The sequence below is a fragment of the Pinus tabuliformis genome, chromosome X, assembly GCF_031772625.1.
Source record: "Pinus tabuliformis cultivar Carrire ecotype Pingquan chromosome X, CPIR1, whole genome shotgun sequence".
In the NCBI taxonomy this organism is placed as follows: domain Eukaryota; kingdom Viridiplantae; phylum Streptophyta; class Pinopsida; order Pinales; family Pinaceae; genus Pinus; species Pinus tabuliformis.
Genome location: NC_142308.1, coordinates 548,267,514 through 548,290,662, shown reverse-complemented (window position 1 = coordinate 548,290,662; position 23,149 = coordinate 548,267,514).

The window sequence follows — 23,149 nt, the reverse complement described above, 5'->3', positions numbered from 1 at the left end:
CAGGCCTGTCGATAATGGAAGCATTACATTTTGGGGAAGGAAATGGTCATCCACATAGACCACCAACCCCTTCAGTTCATATAGACCCAAGGGAAATTGCAAAATGATTGCCATCAGAAGTGGTCCACATACCTGCAATAGTTCCATTTGAATATCAAGTATAAGAAGGGCAACACCAATAATGTTGTAGATTGCCTCAGTCGACCACCGATCATGGTGTTAACCACCATGCTCAACTCTTGTGGGCATGAGACTTCTGATTGGCCACTTCTCTACAAAAGCAACCCAGAATTCGGCCACACATACCAGACGCTCTTGGAGGGTCGGCATGTTCCATATTTTCACCTCCAGGATGCCCTGTTATGCCACCTAGGTCACCTTTGTGTTCCTTCAAGCGACCGTGCCAAGATAACTTGGGAAGCACACTATAGTCGGGTTGCTAGGCGTTTTGGGATCGAGAAAATGGTGGCAGTACTGTAGAAGTATTTCTATTGGCCGAATCTTCGACAAGATGTCGGGAAGTATATCAGATCATGCACTGCTTGCGCCATTGCCAAACCGACCATCAAGAAGCAAGGCATCTACACCTTGCTGCCTACCCCTAGTCGACCTTGGGAATCCATCTCCATGGATTACATGTTGGCCTTCATTCTACTAAGCATGGAAATTACTATGTTTTTGTGGTCGTTGACAAGTTCTTGAAGATGGCCATTATGGCAGCTTACAAGAAGAATATCACAGTAGAAGCCACTACTAAACTCTTCTTTGAACGAGTGTGGGTACACTTTGGGATCCCATAGTCTATAATCTCAGATCAGGATTGTAGGTTCCTCAATACATTTTGGTCCAGTCACTGGTCGATGCTGGACACCAAAGTCATTAAGTCCATAGCCTTCCATCCTCAAATTGATGGCCAGATAGAGGTTGTCAATAGGATGATCGTACACATTCTTCACATGTACAATTCAAAGCATCCATGCACATGGGATGAGAGACTCCCCTATGTTCAACACAGCTACAACCGAGCTCTCCATAGCTTGACTGGCCATAGCCCTTTTCAGGTGGGCTTGGGATTCCAGCCACTATGTCCCATTGATGTGGCCATGCCATTTGCAACTACTCATGTAGATTCGGCTCATGTCCAGCTTGAAACAGATAAGGAAAACAACTTCATTGAGCACATACAACATACTCGCTAGCAGGTTCGCGACATTCTGGAGAAATCAAATGCCAAGTACAAGCAGCAACATGATCAACATTGAGTGCCACACAAGTTTCAGGTGGGTGACAAAGTCTGGTTGCGTTTGCAAAAGGAATGCCTTACCAGAGCCTATCGGAAACTTAGACTACTCCGATATGGCCCTTACGCCATTACCAAGGCTGTGGGAGACAATGCATTTGAGCTCATCATTCCCCCATTCCTTGGCCTGCACCCAGTGTTCAATGTGGACCACCTTCGGCCATACTTTCCACCATTACTAGACACATCCAACATTGTAGAACAACTCACACCTACAGAGTTAAATCTAGATTGCCTGGAACAAGCTGTAACTGATCGGATCATGTACACACAGATCAAGCACACTCACTAGTAGAATATCCAACTGTATTGAATTGTCAAAGTAGGCCAACTCCTTCACCAGGGAAAGTGGCTCACCAAGGACCAAGTTCAGCAGAATTTTCCTCATCTCATGGAGGAATTCAATGCAATGAGGACCATTACTTCCTAAGGGGGGAGGAATGATCCAGGTGGATCTTTGTGGCCACTTGCCAAGTCCACTTGGACCCCCGCCATTGTTTCTTTTAGCTTTTCATCTTCCTTGATTGTACCATAGTTTACTATTTTTAGTAGTTTTTCAGGAACTAAACTTTCAGATCCATTTTGAGGCCCTAAACGACGTTTTTTGGGAAAACTGAGAGCAACATGGGTCAACAGACTGATGTTGCTCTTGGCAAAGTAGTAGTTATCAGATAGATCTTTCTAACAAGATATTTTACACGTCAAATGGAGATTGTATGTCAAATTTACAATGCGGGGAAGTTGATGTACCAATTTACCCAAACGGGGCCCACAGTTTGGCATTTCATCTTCTAGGGTTAGATTTTTGGATGTTTAGGGTTTTCCATTGTTTCTCAATAATAAATAGGCCTTTGAGCCTCATTGTAACATAGTTCAAAGGCATGTAGCCACCACATCTCTTCTCAAAGGTAAGATACCATCACCCTAGAAAGTTTATTTCCATTTCTGTTTGTAAGTATTTTTTGTAGGTTTTAACACCTTACAAAAATTACATGCATACGAATTCTAAAACAGAGAAAATAAACAATGCCAGAGAATAACACATAAAACACATATACATAGGTATTTTCCCCTAGATCCCAAAACCAGGACTACCAACTTGATTTTTCATTATGTTCCTTTCAATGTTACAATACATATTTATACATGTTGAAGCATCCAATACCATGGACTGAAAACCATCGCGTTCAAAACCATGTGCAAAAATCTTGTACAAAACCATAGGTAGGTCTGCCCAACCTAACATAGGGTCCAAAACCAAAATTTTCTAGGGCGTTGCCTAGGACCCCATACAGGGGGCTTACCTGCACCCCTCAATCCCCCTGTGACCCCCCCGCTATGCAATCGGCGCAACGAAGGAGGGGCTCCGGTCCCCCTCTAACCCCCCAGTTAACTACGTGGGCTAGTCGTGGAAAGAATATAACACAACCCAACATTCTCCCACTTGTTGTTTTCTTTCCATAGGGGGCCACAAGAGAGCTTAGTCATTTGTCCAGCCCTGCAACACCCATTGTTTCTCTACACCAAGAGAACTTCTCAAAGCTCACAGATTTTGTCAATTTATCTGAAGTATTCTTCAAAGTGTCCACCTTTACCAGCAAACCTTTTTTCCTTCTATCATATCCCTCACAAAGTAATACTGAACATCAATGTCCTTTGTCTTTGAATGATATGCAGGGTTCTTTGCCAAGAAAATTGCACTTTGGCTGTCATAGTCTATCCTTATAGCTCCTTGTACTAATCCCATAGTTGAACACAATCTCTGCAACCAAACTTCTTCCTTGCTTGCATGAGTGGTTGCCATGTATTCTGCTTCTGTAGTTGATAGTTCCACTACATATTGTTTCTTACTTATCCAACTGACTGCATCTCCAAATAGGCTAAACATATATCCACTTATAGATCTTCTCTGATCCAGATTTCCAGCCTAGTCTGCATCAACAAAGCCATGAATGTCCAACACTGTCCAATCCTGGTCTTCCATGGTAGCACAAACCATAATCACTAGTGCCACGCAAATACTTGAAAACCTGCTTCACTACTGTCCAATGCTCCTTCCCTAGTTTTGACATAAACTTGCTCAATACTCCCACTGCATGTGCAATGTCTGGTCTAGTACAGACCATTACAACATCAGGCTACTGACTGCACTTGCATATGGAACATAAGACATGTTCTCTTCCTCTTTTTGTGTCTTGGGACAATGTTCAGCAGATAACCTCACACCTACAGGAATAGGAACCTTCATCGGTTTACTGTCGTGCATATTAAACCTATGCAATATTGTCTTGACACACTTCCTCTGGTTTAACCAGAGCTTCCTCTTTTCTCGGTCTCTTTCAATTTCCATGCCCAAAATATAGTTTGTAGCACCAAGATCTTTCATGTTGAATTTGGAGGATAATTGGGTCTTCAAATCCTAGATAATTTCTTTGTCATTTCCAACCAGCAACATATCATGCACATACAAGACTAGATAAATAACACAATCACTAATTAATTTAAAATACACACAATGATCTACTTTGCTTCTAGTGAAGCCAAGTCCCTGTATAAATGTATCAAATTTCTGATACCACATCCTTGGTGACTATTTTAACCCATATAGAGACTTCTTTAACTTGCATACCAGTTGTTTCTTAGCCTTCACCGCAAAGCCTTCAGGTTGCTTCATGTAGATTTCCTCTTCTAAATCCCTGTGAAGAAATGTTGTCTTCACATCCATCTGTTCTACCTCAAAATCAAAAGCAACAACAACAGATAAAAGTAATCTAATAGAAGTTACCTTGGCAATAGGAGAAAAAATTATCACCAAAATAAATTCCTGGCACCTGGGAATAACCTTTTGCTACGAACTAAGCTTTTTATTTCTCCACCTTTCCTTCTGCATTAGTCTTCTTCTTGAACACCCATTTGCTGCTAATGGGTTTCCTTCCAGCCGACAACTCCACTAGATCCCAAGCCTCATTTTTGTGCATAGATGCCATTTCATTAACCATGACCTCTTTCCAGAGTTTGCCATCCTCTGAATCTATTGCTTCCTTCACAGTTCTAGGATCATCGTCAGTAATAGATAAAGAAAAATTTGAATAGAAAGTAGATGGACTATACCTTTTTGGCTGCCTTCTTTCTCAAACTGATCTTCTCACACCCAGAGTTTGTGGCTCTTCATCTTTTGATTCCTTCTCTGTTGTAGAGTCTGATTCTTCCCCCTTAAGCTCAAACTCTATCTTCTCAGATTCCTTTGGTTGGACTTCATGTTTAATAACATATTTCACCTCTCTGAACACCACATCTCGACTGTACACAACCTTCCTTGTTACTAGGTTCCAAAGCTTATAACCCCTTAAACCATCCCTATACCTAATAAAGATGAACTTTTCAGATTTACTATCCAACTTGGTTCTTTTCTCCTTTGGAACATGTACATATGCATCACATCCAAATATCTTCAAATGTGAAAGAGAAGGTTTCTTACCAGTCCATAGCTCTTTTGGAGTCTTATCCTTCAACGCTGATGAAGGTGATATATTGACTAGGTAACATGTTGTCTCCACCGCCTTTGCCCAGAATTCTTGTCCTAACCCGGCACCACTGAGCATGCTTCTTTCCCTTTCCATAAACCTCTTGTTTATTCTTTCCGCAACTCCATTTTTCTCAGGTGTGTATGGAGTAGTCTTCTGTCATGCTATACCACACTTCTTACAGAATTCTTCAAATTCCTTACTGCAAAAATCTCCACCATTATCTGTCCTCAACACCTTTATCTTCTTCTCTATTTGGTTTTCCACCAGAGCCTTAAATTATTTAAACCTGTCAAAGACTTCAAAATTCTTCTTAAGGAAATATATCCATGTATTCCTTGAGAAGTCATCTATAAATGATACATAGTACACAAACTTACCCAGTGATGGAACCTTCACAAGTCCAAACACATCACTGTGCACAAGTTCTAATATACATTTCACCTTCTTACCACCATAGGGGAAACTCACCTGATTCTACTTCCCATATACAAAATTTTCATAGAAATCAAAATCCAGAGAGCTATTACTCATACCTTCTACCATACCTTTACCATGGAGTATTCGAAGGCCCTTCTCTCCAATATGTCCAAGCCTTTGATGCCACAACATGGTCTTCTCTCTAGAGACCACTAGATTTTCTGCTCCACTTTCAGGAACCACAAAGTTGTTGCACCCATCAACAACAGTGCTACTTTACAACTTGTACAGAGTTCCAATCCAAACTCCTTGCATCAATACCAGTGCTCCTTGAACCATCTTGCAGGTATCCTTCTCGAACATTGTTTTTACACCTGCATCATCCAGCTTGCTTACAGAAATAAGATTTTTGGCCAATGCAGGAATATGCAGAACACCTGGAAGTGTTATAACCCTTCCACCTTGAAACTTCAACTTTACTTTTCCGCGACCAATGATTCTAGTCTTCCTATCATCCCCTAAGAAGACATCACCGCCATCGTATTTCTCATACTCGCAGAACCACTCTCTATGGGGAGTGAAGTGAAAGGATGCACCTGAGTCAATCAACCATGCCTCATGATCTACATGTGTACTTGAAGAAGCCAAATACACATCCCCACCTTCATCTGAGGTGGTTTTCACCTATGTAGAAGGAGAATCATTAGATCCCTTTCCTTTAACAGGAGCTTTAGATTTACAATCCCTTTTGTAGTGCCCTTCCTTTCCGCATTTCCATCACACCACCTTTACAGGTTTTCTTGCAGATTTAGATCTCCCTCTAGATTTAGTTCTACCACTCAATGAATTATTTTTGTTTCTGTTCTGGGACCGTCCTCGTACAGACAAGGCATCACCATTCTGGTTCTCCATATTTTTCCGTCTCATATCCTTCATCAACAAGGATGAGACTATTTCATCAAACTGCAAGGCAGTTGTATTGCTACCTATTGCAATAACCAGACTATCCCACGAATCTGGTAGAGAACACAGCAAGGTGATGCACTTATCTTCATCTAAAATTTTAATATCAATAGATAATAACTGACTTACCACAGTATTAAATGCGTTCAAATGCTCTGTCACCGAGTCTCCATCTTTCATCCTTAGGGTATTCAGCTTTTTCCACAGGAACAGTTTATTCACCAGAGACTTAGATTGGTACAAAGTCCCTAACTTGTCCCACAAAGTCTTCACCATAGCCTCCCATGATACATTCAGCGATATTGAATCTGAGACACACAATCATATTGTGCTCTTTTCCTTCTGATCCAACTTATTCCATTCTTCATCGGACACTCCCATTGGTTTAGTACTTGGATCTACCGTGATCCACTGATCTTTATCCACCAACAGATCCTCCATCTTGAGTTTTCACAACTCAAAACTCTGACCATTAAATTTCTCAATCTCTATCTTTCCACTACTCGCCATCTTCTTTCACCACTAGAACCAATATCACATATCTCCCACTGAACGGGGTCTACCACAGGCCCAAGTGAAACCCCTCAGCAAAAAAGGTGTCCCCTTGAAGCCAAAAAGGCTCCGATACCAAATGTAGGTTTTAACCCCATATAGAAATTACCTGCATACGAATTATAAAACAAAGAAAATAAACAATGCGAGAGCATAACACATAAAACACATATACATAGAGATTTTCCCCTAGATCCCAAAATCGGGACTACCAGCTTGATTTTTCATTATGTTCCTTTCAATGTTACAATACATATTTATACATGCCGAAGCATCCAATACCATGGACTGAAAACCATTGCATACAAAACCATGGACCAAAAACCATCACATGCAAAACCATGTGCGAAAATCATGTACAAAACCATAGGTAGGTTTGCCCAACCTAACATAGGGTCCAAAACCAAAATTTTCTAGGGCGCTGCCCCGGACCCCATAGAGGGGGATTACCTGCACCCCTCAAACCACCTGTGACCCCCCCGCTCTGTAATCGGTGCAACAAAGGGGACCTCTGCCCCCCCTCTAACGCCCCAGTTAACTACGTGGGCTAGTCGTGGAAAGAACGTAACACAACCTAACATTTTTTCGGTATTTTACAGTAATGAAATGAAGTATTATTTCCGCTGCATCTCTATATATATGGTTATATCTGTAATTTGTTGTGTTCCTATTTAAATCTAGATCAGATTTGGGAGAGTTCTCCCTGATAAAAAACCTCCCCCTCCACCTAGGGAGGTTGAGGAAGAAAGAGAGGAAAGCAACCTTAAAGTAAATCCACCCTTTCCTAATAGATTAGCCCAACCAATCCAACCTACCCTAGAAGAGACTGAACTTCTAGGAGAATTGAAAAATATATTTGTAAAGATCCCCCTTCTCTAGGCAATAAAAGATGTTCTCATTTACAATAAGTTGATTAAGGACAAATGCTTCAAGCATCCAAGGAGGCAAAAAAGGGATGCCCTACCATTAATGTCATTGTGCAGCTGTCTGACTTGACGTTGGGGTAGGTAATATGTCCAAAATATTTGGACCCTGGAAGCCCTGTAGTAGATGTGCACATCAATGGCACCATTGTCCCACATACTCTAATCGATCTTGGGGCTGCCATTAATGTGATGACCAAGGACACCATTCTCAAGCTCAACCTCCAAGGGTCATTGACGAAGACCACAATAGTTCTGCAATTTGTAGACAATTCCACAGCAACCCCTAAGGGAATTGTGGAGGATGTGATGGTCTCCATTGACTCCTTGGAGTACCCTACAGATTTCCTTGTTCTCCAACCTAAGGCTAATCTTACTGGTTATCCTCTCATCCTTGGGAGGCCATGGTTGGCCACAATTGATCTTACATTAGTTGCAGAGATGGGAATATGACCATCAAGCACGGGCATATGTCCAAGTAGTTAGTCCTATTATCCTCCTGCTCAACCTTCTCTAGGGTATGCTTTACCTTTATGGTTGGAGGAGGAGGAAGAAGATGAGGTTTATTTCGCCCAACTTTATGCTTTGGAAGCAACCGCGGGAGGACGACAACAAGATGAGGATGAGTTGATTGAACACCTGCTCCAAAGTCCAACTCCTGGTTCATTACCTTTAGAACAAGCAGTAAAGGAAACCCAGAAAAATCATCCAATTAACTTATGATTGGCCGATTCCAACCCACGCCATGTTAAAACCGTAGAATTCAGCCCAGAGAAAACCTTGAAAATTAATCCATCTCTTTCTGCTCTCGAAGAGGAGGAGCTATGCAACATGTTAAAAGGAAAAAATAGAAGCCTTCACTTGTAATTACAAGGAAATTAAGGGAGTACACCGCTCAATGTTTACTCACCACATATACATAAAATAATGTTGCAAGCCGGTCTGGAAACCACAAGGGAGGATGAATCTAGCTCTTAAAGATATAGTAAAAGAAGAACTACAAAAACTCCTAGATGTAGGATTCATTTACCCTATCTTCGACAGTGAGTGGGTCTCCCCTTTGGTGTTAGTTCCCAAGAAAAATGGTAAGTGGAGGATTTGTGTCAATTACAGGGAGTTGAACAAAGCCACAAAGAAGGATCATTTTCCTCTACCCTTCATTGACCAAGGTCTAGACGACCTGGTAGGAAAAAGTGTTTTTCCTTTCCTAGATGGATTCAGTAGGTACAACCAAATCCAGATCTACCTAGAAGACCAGGATAAGACCACATTCACCTGTCCTTGGGGTACTTTTTCCTATAGGGTCCTTCCTTTTGGCCTATGCAATGCTCCTGCCAATTTCTAGAGAGAAGTCTTGAGTATTTTCATTGAATTAGTCCATTATGTGGTGGACATTTATATGGATGATTTTACACCTTATGGTTGTGATTTTCAAGAAGCCTTGACTAACCTAGGCAAAGTACTGCACAAATGCATTGAAATGAAATTGTCTCTCAGTCCTAAAAAATGTGAATTCTTAATGACTGCATGGATCATGCTAGGTCATTCAATATCTCAGCAAGGACTGTAGGTGCACCCAAACAAAATAGCCATCATCGAAAGGGTTCCACCTCCTCAAAAGTAGAGAGATGTCAGAAGTTTCTTAGGGTTAGATGGATACTACTGAAGGTTCATAAAGGATTTCAACAAGTTGGGCTCTCCTTTATTTGGTTTGTTGGCCAAAGATTTTGATTTTATATGGTCAAAAAGTTGTCAAGAGGCCTTAGACATTCTAAAGGGTAAGTTAACCACTGCACCAATTCTTCGAGGCCCAAACTAGGCCCTCCCCTTTCATATTCATGCTGATGCCTCACACAAAGCCATAGGAGCAGCCCTAGGTCAGGTAAAGGAAGAATTGCCTTATGATATCTATTTGATCAGTAAGAACTTGTTAAAGGCTGAGCTAAATTATACAGTGACCAAAAAGGAACTCCTGGCTATTGTGCATTCATTAAACAAATTCAGGCATTACATTACAGGATATCAAACATTTGTGCATACTGACCATGCTGCAATCAAATATTTAATGAACAAACCATATGTGAATGCTCGAATTATAAGATGGTTACTTTTATTACAACAGTTTGATCTAACCATTGTTGATAAGCCTGGTAAGGAAAATGTTGTTGCAAAATTTTTATCTATGGTAAATGTGCCTATGGATGAAGAAGCAATGGTGGATGACTAGTTACCGGATGAGCACTTGTTTGCTATTTCAGTTCTCTCTCCATGGTTTGCTGATATAGCAAAATATTTGGCATCAGTACAATTCCCACCAAACTTTCCCTCCAAAGAAAAGAACAAGATAGTAAGGAAAAGCACACCCTTCACTTGGATTGGGGGAAATCTTTTCAAATTTCGCTTAGCTCAAATCTTGAGAAGGTGTGTTAGGGAAGAGGAAGTCTTTGACATCCTTCTGGCTTGTCATGATGGGCCTTATGGAGGTCATTTTGCAGCAAAGAGGATAGCATTCAAAGGTTACAAGAAGGCTATTATTGGCCCACTCTTCATCAGGATGTGAAAAATTACACTAGTCAGTGTGATCGGTGCGAGAGGATGGGAAGGCCTACTCCAAGAGATGAAATGCCTCTGCAGCCTCAAGTGGCTTTCGAGCCATTTGACAAGTGGGGCATGGACTTCATTGGACCTATTGACCCTCCTTCAAAGAAAAAATAGTACATGATTGTGTGCACTAATTATTTGACCAAGTGGGCTGAAACCAAGGCAATTAAGGCAACAACATAAGAGAAGGTGGTTGAGCTCCTAAGGGATAATGTATTCTACAAATTTGGGTACCCTAGAGAGTTGTTCATAGACCAAGGCAGCGAGTTTACCTCTAGCATAATTGAAGACCTACTCAGCCATCATAAGATCAAGCATAAGACCTCCACTCCCTATCATCCACAAGCTAATGGGAAAGTGGAGGTGACCAACAAAGCACTAGAGGGAGTCTTAACTAAGGTGGTGAGCAACAACAGGAAGGATTGGGCAGAAAGACTAATTGAGGCTACCTGGGCCTATAATACCACATGGAATACCACCACTGGATTCACACCCTATGAGCTGGTCTATGGGAAAGAGGCCTTGTTGTCCATCGAGTTTGAATATAACACATTAAGGATGGAAACCCAACTAGATTTGGATCTCAGTAGTGCACAGGAAGAGAGATTGTTCCAATTGAATGGCTTGGATGAATTCAGAATGCAGGCCCTCCTACATAGAGAGGTAGTTCAACTTTAGAGGAAGATCTGGCATGCTAAAAATATTAAGGAGAACCAATTTCAGGAGGGCAATTAGGCATTGTTATATGATGCTAGGTATAAAGACTTCAAGGGTAAGTTAAGGATAAGATGGCTCAGACCTTATGTTGTGGAAAGATGCCATGATAATGGTTCAGTGCAAATCAGAACTATAGATGAAGAAGCCATTCCTTTGTTTGCTAATGGGCACCGATTGAAAATGTACAAGGGACATTTATCAAAACATGAGTTCATTGATAATATCAATAAAACAGTGATGATGGTGGAGCAAGTTCCATCTCCTCCCTCATCAAATCATTGAGAAAAAAAAAATAATAATAAGGACTCAAGTGAAAACCTCCATGAGGTGCCTGAGTCCGATATTTGAGTTGAGAACCTTGTGAGGCAGCCAAGCGATGAAAAAAAGAAAAAGAACAAAAATAAAAAGAAAATAAGATTCCTGGATGAAAACCTTCCTTGAGGCACCCAGGGAACACAACTAGGGTGAAAACCTCGCTGAGGCAGCCTAGTTGTTTTTCAAATATATATATATATATATATAGTTGTCATAAAATTTCCATTTGTAAGTGGGTGAAAAGATAGTCAAGGAGCAAAAGAGGATCCCATGGAGACCCTTGCCTCTCATACATTCATTTTCTCCACTCCATACCATGCATCCCTCCATCATTTTTGTCATTTTTACACTCCATTACTTCGATTTATGCAAAGACTGTGCTTTCTACAGGATCCCCTGAAAATCTACAGATGATCCTGTAGGAATTATAGTGACCCAGAAATCCCACAGGAAGCAATCCGAAGGCACATGATGGATTTGTTAGGTCCCTAAAATTCACCCTATGCATGATCTAGCACCTCACCTCGTCCACCATCATCATCCCTGCACTCACCATTCAAAACAAAAAAAAAAATTAGTTTCAATAGTTTCTGCCAGTCTTAGAAAAAAAGGGAAACAGAGAGGAGTAAGAGAATTACCTGAGTATCCTTTGATCTCCACATTTCTACTCCTTTCCATCCATGTCACCACCCTCACAGCCCCAATAAGAAAATGATTAAATAATTCTAAGGGAGAAGCAGCTACAGGACATCTTATAGGAAATCCTGTAGCAGCCTATCCCACAAAATGCCAATCACAATAGCAACAGTTCTTCACTAGGATGATCCAGGAGCTCCACAACAGCAACATTAGATCTTCAGCCACAAATACCTGCAAAAGCAAAGAAACCATTAGCAGATAGCAAGAGGAGGAAGAAGAATGGCATGCAACAAATATACAATGCAGCACCTCTGGTCTTCGACAATTGCAGCATAGCATTGAAACCACAGGTAAGTATCCCGCTCGCTCACTCATATGCATCATGTAGTAAAAAATTGTAAGGGTGACGAGATAATTGGTTTATAAGTGAAAAGGTGGTGAGTTAACTTGGCCACCTTCGTTCAGTCAGCACATGCACAACCAGGTGTCCACTCACACGTGGCTACACTCAACTCAAAGACTGAGAAGGAGTAGGAAAAAAAGCAATTAAACTATAGATCTATGAGGTGGGAGCTGATTATGAGGAGTGGGAAATGATGAGGTGGTATTGGGGACCAACAGTCCAAAAATGGCAACGTACCTTTGCTTCTAGCACACCACCTCACCCCGAATCACCATAATATGAAATACAACATCATTCGCATGCATTCATGCATTTCACCTCCTCGAAACTCCCTCACTCATGTCGCTCTCATAACCCAGGCCACCCACCGAAAGAAATTATCCATCGTTCTCCACATGAATTCCTACAGGATACACAGATACTGTCTACAAGATTTGCAGAGAAGCGTTTAGAAGGGATATCACGGGAATTAGCCACTACAACTAGTCTAAAGAGGTAGGCTCTACAATTTCATCCCCCTTTGCAAGTAAATGAACTAGGGATACTCTGAAATTGAGAGAATTTTGCAATTGTGTGAAGTGAATTAAATACAGAGTCAATTCTGTTTTTCTCTTGCATTTGAAAAATTGTGTCAACCCTATCATTTTCTCCTCAAGCTTCACCAACAAGATGACAAGACGGTTTAATAGGAGAGAGCCCACAAACACTGTGAGAATCCAACAACACCCCTAGGTGCTTGAAATCTTTACAAGAAACAACTGGATGGGGTTTTTCGAAAAATTCATAGGGTATGATGATGAGGTGGCTCAATAATTTGCTCTCTCCCTCACTCCACACAGCAGAATCCATGCCACTATTGTAGTAAGGGGCCTCATTATAGATCTCACCCTAGAGATCATCAGCAGAGTCACCACACTTCCCCTAGGAATCCCATGGAGAAAAGAAGACAAAGGAGATAGCCAGGTGGAAAAAAGAACATTCTTTTTAGAAGGTGAAGAACCCACTCAGGACAAAAATGGAGTAAGGAGGGAAAGTCTGCCATACCCATGGAGTGAGGTAGGCTACCAAATCATCAAATACATCTCATGTGAGGGTAGATATAGTGTTGTCTATGCCTATCATTTCAGGATCCTTGAGGAATTAATATTTGGGGTAGAAACACCACCTCACCAAAGATTCAGCATACCATATTTCTTGTTGCAATCACTCATAGACTCAAGCATCAAAGTGATGGAGGGGAATTCCCAACAATTGGCTCACCATGGGTTGATTAGGATCCTCATTGAACATGCCCTCCAAAACCTCAAAACCCGTATAACATGGTCAGTATTCAGATACTTTCCAGCAGAGGATGACATCAAAGCCCTCACTTTTGATGTTAGTCCCACTGTCATTGAAGAGCAGGTAAAACAGGAAGAGGAAGATACAAAGAAATATAAGGATGAGATGGATGAAGAAGGAGCTGACACAGAGGAATATGATTAAGTTCATGAAGAAGAGGAGAATAGAAGGAGGATGATGAAGACACAGAGGAGGAAATTAGGGAGGACACTGATAGAGATGATGAAGATCTACAAAAGGAAGAATGTAGGAAAAACAGAGAGGAAGAAGGCAATAAAATAGAGGGGAAAGAACACAAGAAGGATTTATCTAGGGTGTCTCTAGAGGCCACTAAGAGAGAGGCAACAATTTCCCTCACTACTCTCAACACCCCAATCAAGCAAAAAGGAAAAAGGCAGAGGCAGACCCAACTATATTTCAGAACAAGAAAGAGCACAAGAATAAAACAGGGGAAGCCATAAACATCAACAAAAATTCCTATTGAGATTGAAGATTACCCTACACAAAAAGGAAAAATGCCTTCCACTAAGTCCCCTATCACCTATGTAAGGATGCCTACTACTAGATCAACTTCCTCAAAGGGTAAGGAAATCCTACAAGATCCACAACAAAATATACAGGAAGCAAAAATAGTCCTATAGGATACTCTGTTGAATCTACAGGAGGCATAGAAATTGGAAAAAAAGGTAGGGGAGAATCAAGAAGCTAAAGAGGAAAACCCAGAGATAAAGGAACCCAGCCCCCAACCTAACCTAGACTCCTATTACTGATTTATTGAAGGAGGCAGGGTAATACCTTAAAAAATTCCCATCCCACTGTTCTTCAAGCTTGAGAAGGAGAGGGCCAGAACCTACCAATGGATGCTGATCGCCAAATCAAAGAGGGTGGAAGATGTTGGGCACATGGAATAGAAACTCAAAGATATGCATAGAGAGCTAAGTGGATTCAGGGACAGAGAAGCTATAATGAGAAATCAACTTGAGACAAAAAATGCATGGATGAGGGGACAGTTGTAGGAAGGAGAGAACCAACTAGAATGGATGGCCAGCCTCTCCTTGGAGGAAATCCAGTGTAGGATGCCAGCTAAATCCTATGCCCTTTACCTCAAAGAGCAATGGCTGCAGTTTCAGATTAAGACACTAGCACAGACGAGAACCATGCCATTTCAGGACTACATGCAGTTTATTGATCTTTGTGATCAAAGTACACTAGAGGATAGAGCCAAAATGGATAAGTTTTATTTGCACAACATGGCCCTCATAGAAATGAATGTTTGGGACCCTAATACCAGGCTAAAAAAGTGATGAGAGACAGTATTGCAGCAAGGATGCTGCAACTCCTAGGCTACCAACTTTACTTATCAACCTGGGGTTTGTAAAAACTCGAAGGTGATAGTGCTATATGCACAAGTAAAAGTGATGGTCCTGCCTATTTTCACTATTCAGCTGGTGAGAGGCCATTGGGGTTCCAAGCTAGCCTTCTATGGAGTTAGAAGAAGCTTGATTCTTTGATGGAAGAAGGGCAAATCTACTCTAAGAGAGCTACTCTACTGCAGTAATGAAAAAACAACATGTAATGCTAAATCACACCATACCCTAATTAACCATTTAAGTAGCTATGCTAAGAAAAATTTCTAAATCAACACTAAACAAATGCTACTATCTAAGTTGCATAAGTAAAAAACATCAAACCATACTAATGTGCAAGCAAAAAACTAAACTAAATCTGTTTTCACTTTTTTGGTTTTTTTAGGAAAAATCAAGTATGCAAACTAATTGTTCTTGTGGATGTGACAAGTGGATGGAAGGTGTTTGAGGATGGCTAGAAGGTTTTTGAAGTGGTTGGTTGGTGTGGAGGGGTCCTAGGAGGATTTTTGTGACTTCCTAGAGGTTTCACATCAATTCAGCCTCAAAACAGGTAGTTTTAGGAAAACCTACAAATGTATTAGAAACCTACAGGATGGTCCTGTAGGAATTACAGGAAACCTACAGGATACAACCGAGAGCTAAGTGTGAGGTGTTAGAGGTGTTGGGAAGATTAGGAAAGGTGTGTAATGAATGGAATGGGGTGTTAGAAGGTCTAGGAGCACTCAGGAGTCAATATCCAAGATAAGAGATGGATAGATTCACTTAATGTATCTAGCGGAATTTCAATGAAAAATGATGAAAAACTAGTGAGGGTGATGGTGAAACAAGAGATGGCTAAGGTGGATGAAGTGGAAGGTGGCTGCTGGTGATGAAGTCTAGGTCTCCTCCTGAAGTAATTTCTTTTCTTAAAACATGTGTGTCTTCCAAAAACTATGCAACAAGATACATTTTCATAAACTAGAAAAGCATGTCAAATCAATTGCATATATTATATTATACATGAAGAAAGTTGCTAAAGGGAATGTGTTCCGCATGGAATCCCCCCACAACATGTTTTGGGGCTCAAAGCCCAAGTTTTGAGTAATATTGTTGTAAAAACTCTGTGAATTGCGGGTGCAGAGCGAAATGTATGGTAGAGTCACAAGGCTGTCCACCCTAGTTTTGTAATGTAATGTTGGCCTGCCCATGGTCTGCGGACCATGGGATTGTATAAATAGAGCGAGGCTCTAAGTGTAAAAAGGGAGATAGCAGAGTAGTAGAGAGAAGAAATAGTTTAAGTGACTAAGTGTGTCTTTGGGTCGTAGAGTAGGAGGAGGCTCCGCAGCTGAGTGTGCAGAGGCTCAGTAGTCTGTAGCTGAGTGCGCAGACCCCTGCAACTGAGTGCGCAGGGCGAAGTTGAGTCTGTAATTGAGGACAGAATTAATAAAGAGAAGTTTTATCATAATTTTGTGTATCTTCTCTTGGGTTAATGCATGTTTAATGTAATTTTCAAATATATTACTTATTTACTGCGCACACCTGTATGAATGATTTATATTGTTAAGTATAACTTAAAGAATGCAAGTAGGCTAATTTAATCAACTAACAATGGAATATTAGTGAAGTCTTGGGTACTAACGTAGAAGCATAACATTCAGCGCTTGACTAGGGTTGTGAGAAGGTAGTATCTCAGGCTGCAAGGTATAGGTAAGCGTGCATAGCAACGTGTGCACAGGGTCGAACTGTAGACCATTTGATATGATCAGACATCTCCAGGGTGTAGAAACTTGGTTCTAGCACCCTCCCCTACTACGTCGGGTGATACCTCAGTCTGCGCTTTGCGGACTGTTGCCGAAAGGGCCAGTACTACCAGGATTTGTTTGGCTAAATCACCTCCGAACCTGGGTTAAGCCCCAACAAGCCAATAAATGGTTCTGTTGTTGGGACCATGATCTGCATAAGGGATGTCTGATGTCGTGTCACTGGAATCCGGTAAGGAAAGAAATTGAAGGGTGGCTGGATAGAAAAATTCACGAGTTTGTGGCACAGGAAAATAGGAATCTGTGAGTATTGAAGGAACAATGGTTAGAGCGCTACTTATATACATAAATCCATGAAATTTTCTTTGCGTCCTTCACCTCTAAGTTATATGAGTGGATTACGAAGCTAGCAGACAGTCAAGGAAGGTGTAGGCTCAACAAACCAATTGTGTGGACTCCAAAATTGGTGCGCAGACTAGAAGTATCAGAGGATAAGATCGTGCGTGTTGTGGACCATTGGTTCGATCGAGTCATAGGAGGATTTATCAGTGAATTTGCGGTAGATACTTCAGTCAGCTATAGCGAGGCAGAACAACGGTTCCTCAAAGGACCGCGAGGTAAGTACATTAAATCTTTGAACGCTTGGATTAAAATGCTACTGTGTGAAAAGAGGGTTATGTGAATAAATTGATGTTTGGGGCTACGCGAAGTGGGAGGATATACAGAAATGAAGGTAGCAAAGAATTAGATACTAGTCCCTTGATTTCACCTCCATGGGAGAGCGAGGAGGAGCTCACGAAAGTTTCACCAAGAAGCGCAATCAGTTTGATAAGATAGTGAATTCCGTGCATACCACCCCCACCTACACCACCACCCGTCTCACCATCCTCACCCCCATTTTTTCCCACACCATCTCCGCCACCACCACAGTTTCATATGGTGAGTGCAATAAAGTTTTTGGTATTCAGGGGAGTAGGAAATGAAGATTCGGACCAATTTTTTTTCGTGGTAAAAGCCGCATGGGAAGCACAAGGAGTCACAGATGATAATATCAAGAAGGAAACACTGGTTAGAGCCTTGCAAGATCGTGCACTAACATGGTACATCAAGCATTCCAATGACAACCCAAACACAGGGATCACGAATATCCAAGCTGCACTAGACAAGGAATTTAGCAGGCCAAAATCAGAAACATAGTCGATCATTGGGTTTAAGGAAATCGTGATGCTTCCAGGTGAGACCCCCTGGGAGCTGGATCAGAGACTGAAGGGTAAGATCCGTGAAGCTAATATGACCTTGACGGATGCACAACACCGCGCGTGGTTTGTAGCATCACTAACACCACATCTAAGGAACGCGTTATCACAACAGAAGCTAACCACTTAGGCCGAAGCCTTGGAGATGGTGATGAGACTGCACGAAACCCCGATACAGGATCCTAACCTAGGGGTTCAACAGATCCACGCGTAGTTGCAAAAAATGTGTCTTGAGATGTAGAGCTTGAAACAAGATAAGGCGATTCGGCCAGAGGGGTGCGAAGAGGTATGGTGCATAAAATGCAAAGGCTAGGGACACGACAAGGACCATTGTCTAGTCTTCGAAAACTACCTAGTAGGAGGAGGGCCAATGCCATTACGACCAGAGGCATAGGCAAGGAAAAGAATGGCACTTGAATTATGGTGCATGATTTGTCAGATTGGAGAGAAGCATGATATAGATAACTGCCACCTATTACAAAAGTATACACAAATGTCCTAGCAGTTGTTATGCAATTTCTGCAGGTCAGAAGGCCATGATGAGCACACTTGTAGAAGTTATGAACTGATGATGGATCAGACTCCTGCCTACAGAGTTTAGACTGAAACACAAGCCCTCGATCAAAATACAGGGATAGTGCGCACTGGATTTTAGAGGCACGGAGGAGGTTGAGGTTGAATAGGACTAGGAAGGGGTCGTGGACAGCTGATTTGTTACAATTGCGGAGGGCCAAGGCATTATGCTCGTGATTGTACAAATCAGATGAGAGCATCATGTTTACATTGTACCTAATTTGATCATGACATGGAGGATTTCCCTACACTGATAGCAACGTTGCACGATAAAGGAGTACTCTAGCCTCCCCCAACTCAGAACCTACAAATGATGAGGTCTGAGTTGCGTGAAGAAGATCCGAATGTAAACATAATGCTTCGAAGTGGTATCACAACTGGATATGAAAATGGTAAGCAACCAGAAGAAAGTACGTGGGTTTGCAAGGCTCTTACAAAGGAACCTGAATTTGATTTGGAGCATGTGAAGGAGACATTCATGGAAGCTAAGAAGAGCTTCATAGAGGCCTCCACTTCAGGTAGTAAGGATCAACTCGAACCAGGGATGGATCCTTCAATGCTCACTACCTTTCTGGAGACATGCATGAAACTTTTTCATGACAGCAAGGTTGTGAAAGGACTGCAAGAACTTATCACTAGGTGCATGGGGTTAGGAGAATCGTGCATAGTCTGAAAACTTGGAAAGCATGCATTGCGAACAGGAAGTGAAATGAGATTGACTGTGCAAATAGAAGAATATGAAATGGATCAAGTGATTCTAGATTTAGGATTGGATGCGAATGTACTACCAAAATAGACATGGGAACGCATGGGCAGACCCGCGTTGCAATGGTCGCCTATTCAATTGCAAATGATGAACCAGAAGAATATCTTACCAATGGGAAGATTGCAGGGAACAACGGTAGACATCGAAGGTGCGAGTGTGCTTGCAGATTTCGAAGTGATAGAGATTGTCGATGACAACAATCCCTATCCTGCACTGCTTGCAATATATTGGGCCATTGATATGAACAGAGTGATAAATCTAAAGAAGCATATAATGATTTTTGAGAAAAAGTCACTACATATAGTTGTGCCTTTAGACCCTGCGGAAGGAGCACGCTATACAAAATTGGTGCACAACGATGATAATGATGATGATCTCGATTGTATCTATAAGATAACTGCGTGAGAACAGGATTGAGTGAATCCTACAGCGGATGGCAAGATTTCATGGGATTGCGAAAGTTCCTACACATTGGATTCACATGAGGAAATAGAGCGATGGAAGAACCAGCGACATGAGGTAACCACGCTTAATCGTAACATGATGGTACAATCCCTACACTACATGACAACATAGGTAAGGGATATTCCTATGTATGATGGGATGAGAGCGATGGATGAATTCCTGACCAAATTTGAAAGAGAAGTGCTAGAACAGTAGCGTTTTGACACTCTAAAATGGGAATTGCGTGCTACGCCACTAGGTGGTGGGGTATGCATCAAAGAATTTTTGAAAACTAGCGTGATTGTGGGAGGATGATTGTTATGCAGTTTGCAAAGTCTCAACTATAGATGAAAGCCAGGTATGATGGACAAAACAACCTATGTGCCCACCTTTCCAAATGGATATAGGTGTATGGTACACAACCTGCACAAATGCACCGCATCATTGTGGTAAGAAACAGGCACAACAAGTAGGAGTGGGCAAGACAAGGGCACGAACAACGAAGTATGATAAGACCAAGCGCACTGAAGATTATACACAGAGAAGTCTTTAACAAGGTGTGCGACGTGTTGAACACGGTCCATGATGTGAAATGCACTAATTGGGACCTGCGCGTACCAGCGGTTCGATGGGCCTATAGGACCATGTGCACAACCTTGATCATGAGAACAGTTCCAAAGCTAAAGCATGAAGCAGGAGCTGTAATCACTAATAAGCATGCAAATTCGAGTCCATGTATAAAAGCACCCATAGACACAATAGTCCGCGAAGCCTGGAATGAAGGAATCACACAGCCACGAGAAATAGAATGCATAAGACTCGAGGAAGAAATCCGGCAGGGAAGCCTTAGACTTCACGAACTTGAAAAAGACCGGGTACGGCTGAGGGAGAAGAGCGCTTCAATGGACAAGAAGCTGGAAGACGCAATAAAGGGAGCATTTCTCGTCAAAAAACTCGGGACGGTAAGGCAAGGTGCGGACACTCATACTGACAAGCTGGAGAACTATTGTCATGAACTAGTTAGCCTGCTGCCTTAGCTTGAACCACATATCACTAAATGTAGTGACCATGGTATCACCTTGCGAATAGTAGAGTGCACAATGCCGATCACCCCACTAGAAGATAGGGATTCTTCATGAACCATGCTAGAGGATGAGATGGAGCACCACACAGGTGGTACACCCACCTGACTAGCCATAGGAAGAGTAGTCTTAGCACTCGAGGCAGTTGAAAGGGAGCCTGGGACTATTAAAGACTTTGCCCGGGAGCTGCACGATATTGGGGATGCACGCAGAATCAGAACATCACAAGGTTCGTGACTGTGCATGAAGGACTGTGCTACCTCATGGGTTGGCTAGGAAATGAATGTTGAGGTCACTATTCACAATGGGATGTGTGATTTGAGGCGAAATGGTGCAGGCAGCGAGAATTTGAGATGCGAGTTATGGGCAAGATTTGTGAAAATCTACCACCAAGAAAGAATTAATGGCCTGAAATTGGGAGGAACGGTCGAATTCGAATTCAAAAAGTGCTATAAAACTAAAAGGGTTGGCCAACAAACAATACCTTATCATTTGAGATTTGATCGCTTTAGCAGAGCACAAACCATTGAGAGCTGAGTGATAATTGAGCCCCTAGGTTTGTGAGTGATAGAATACAACCTAGATATAATGACGACCACTAAGGATGGGTTGGGAATTGAGGAGGGCACCGCCAACGAGGCCGCGTAGACCCCAATAGTGGAGGATGTTCTAGAAGGTGTCGGGGTGGTACTAGAAATCCCCAAACCACTGCAAACAACAAGGCCCAAGAAGGATAAACAGGCAATGGGTCTAGTACGCATGTCCCTGAGGAATCCACAACATAGAAAACTATCCATGGAAGAGAAGGGGAAAGCAATCACAATAGAAACGGATGAGGAGGAAGAAGACTTGTAGACTCTGACCGCGGTATTAGAAGAGGAAGAAGACATGGAGGAGCATACCCAACCCATATGCTCTGCAAAAAAAACTACCCGTGTATGTCCCTCCGCGGAAAGGGAAAACCAATGTGCCGAAAGACCTGGATGAAACGAAGAGCTCACTCTAAACCCCGCTCCTCCCTGATGGCATTGTATTTGAGGGCACGCACCTAGGCAGTGTACCAACCCTGAAATTTAAAGACTGGGACCTTGCTAATAGTGATAAGTTCCCGCAACTCAAGACTGGGAACTTAATGAAACAAAACACTTAGGGGGCAGTGATCACATTAGAGCCGCGAAAATGGTTGCGCAGTGTGGAAAAGGTGGAGTTGCTACATTTGATATGGATACCAGATTTCCACTGTGCGCCCATCACCATTTTTTTCATCAGCAAATTGCTCTACTTGGTGCATGATGGATACCTATGGCTAGAAGAGCCTATTCCCATCACGGCCGACCTCATCCACCAAATTTCTTGGCTTCCCTGTGAAGGAAAGGATCCCACAATGATAGCCGAGAAAAGTAGTGATTTGGCGCTTACAGAAGCAATGAAGGCCAAGTATAAACTGGAAAAGAAAAAGAGGGGTTATGCTATCACCAGTATTAAGGACAAATGGGTGTGTGTAGTTACCCAACTCTTGGCTGGTGAAATAATGAGAAAATGTCGCGTCGATGAGGTACTAGTGCTGATGGTTGCATTGGCTGAATAGTGTCTAGGTCAAGTTCCTCTGTGAGGAGTTTTTGATCAACTGTCACAAGGCCGAGGAGTAGGGTAAGACCTTCCACTATGCATGTTTTCTCTTATCCATCTTGCTGGTAGCAGGGGAACTGCTGGAGGATAGTCAGTTCTTGAGCATTGACCAAGACCTGCCTAAGGTCACGAAGTACGCTTCGCTTTGGGCCATCAAGGACGCGAAATGGATTCACGATATCAATAATTTCTAGGTGCTCATGGAGGCGAGCATCAGAATGTGGATTAATAGGAGGCCACACCTATTCCACACGGTGCACAATAGTCTGCAAAGTTTTGCAGACTTCAAGGCAGACATGCACAACATCTACATAAGGGCATGAAAGGATATGGCGTAGTAATGGACAAAGCTCCCATTTATAGCCACTGATGACGTGATCTTTGTGGTGTTACAGACACAGCCTCCTGAGTGGCACACCCCGAATTTGGTAGAGTTGGAGAAGATGGTAGTAGAGAAAACGAAGGATGACACCAAGCTGTGCATCACCCAATTGGCCAAGAGAAGATGAAATGAAAAAGTGGCAGCTGCGAAACAAAAGTTGGCCACATAAGCAGTAGCGCAGACAACAAAGGCCATAATAGTGTCGGCAGAGGA